The 1,207-nt window shown below is 45.9% G+C and overlaps 1 pseudogene; it reads right to left on the bottom strand.

Moving 5' to 3' along the window:
- LOC126507800 (RNA transcription, translation and transport factor protein-like) overlaps nucleotides 1-640 on the bottom strand; it is a 3,285-nt pseudogene extending 2,645 nt beyond the window's left edge.
- Between the last annotated feature and the right edge of the window lie 567 nt (nucleotides 641-1,207).

Genomic DNA, 1,207 nt, shown 5'->3' with positions numbered 1-1,207 from the left:
GCATCTCCTGTGTCAAAGCCAAGAATATGTTTGTCTAAAGCAACAGGTAAGCCCTCTTTCGTTTGATTTGCTTTAGCAACTGCATCCTGTGTTAGACGCTCCTGAACCAAAATGCGAATTGCCTTAAGCATTACCAAGTAATCATCATGACGTTGAATCTGAAGGTTAGCCAGAGCCATGACACCAGCCTTAAAATCAGGATTATTTACGTCCAGGTTGATCAATGGCTCTGCATTTTTAGCTGTGTCGTCAGTATTTTTCCTGTTATCGGGTACTAAGTCCTTGTATTTTTCAGCATTATCTCCATATTCAAGTCTAACAGCTAAACCAAGAAGCCAGTCAATTGTTTCCTGTCACTCCTGAATCTTGAAAGGACAGTTAACATCTCTGAGATACTTTTCGAAGAACTTGGGCCAGTCACTGCTGTGGATATTTCTCAGGTTACCTCTGTCTTCAATCTTGTAGTGTCTAATTTTCTGGTCTTCAAGCTAAACAATGAAGTTTCTAAATTCTGTTTCATCTTTGCAGTTGAAGCCTGCAGGGTTGTGGTAGTCCAGGGCCATGAGCTTGCGTCGGAACATGGTCGCCGGTGCTCGTGCTGGCCGCTCGGGCCTCTGCCGGGACACAAGGGAGTGAGGTGGGCGGCCAAGAGGAACTTTTATTTTGCTGCCGTGGCAGAGGTCCCTCAGCCTCGAGAGGAGAAGGACCCCTTACTTTGTCTATTGTAGGCTCTTTTAAAGGAAAAAACCACAGAATCAAGGGGGGTAGTACAGAATCAAAGGGGAAGTCCAGAAATCATTTGTCAACTATTTTAACTAGTTCATACAATGGTCAACTAACTCTACTTGGTCAGTGTTATGGCGATTACAAGGAGGACAACCTGCAGGTCGTCTCACCCCAGTTCCAGGGTCCGGGTCTATTGAAGAAAGACTACAAAGGGGATGGAAAGTACTCAAAACTCCAGTGCACGCGTGGTTGGTTACCAGGGTCCTGGTTCCCAGGAAGGGGGGTGCAGTAATGTTAAGGTGCCCCAAAGTCTTTCAACTTGAGTAAACAGCAAGTGCAATCAAGCAACTTTTAAAAGGTGCAAGAAATGACAGAGAGGGCTGGAGAGATGGCTCAGTGGTTAAGAGCATTGCCTGCTCTTCCAAAGGTCCCGAGTTCAATTCCCGGCAACCACATGGTGGCTCACAACCATCTGTAAAGA

This window comes from Alexandromys fortis, unplaced genomic scaffold, assembly GCF_014885135.2.
Source record: "Alexandromys fortis isolate MF-2015 unplaced genomic scaffold, M_Fortis_MF-2015_v1.1 scaffold_26, whole genome shotgun sequence".
NCBI classification, from domain to species: Eukaryota; Metazoa; Chordata; class Mammalia; order Rodentia; family Cricetidae; genus Alexandromys; species Alexandromys fortis.
Note: the sequence above shows the minus strand (reverse complement) of the source record. Positions and strands in the feature narration are given on the sequence as shown.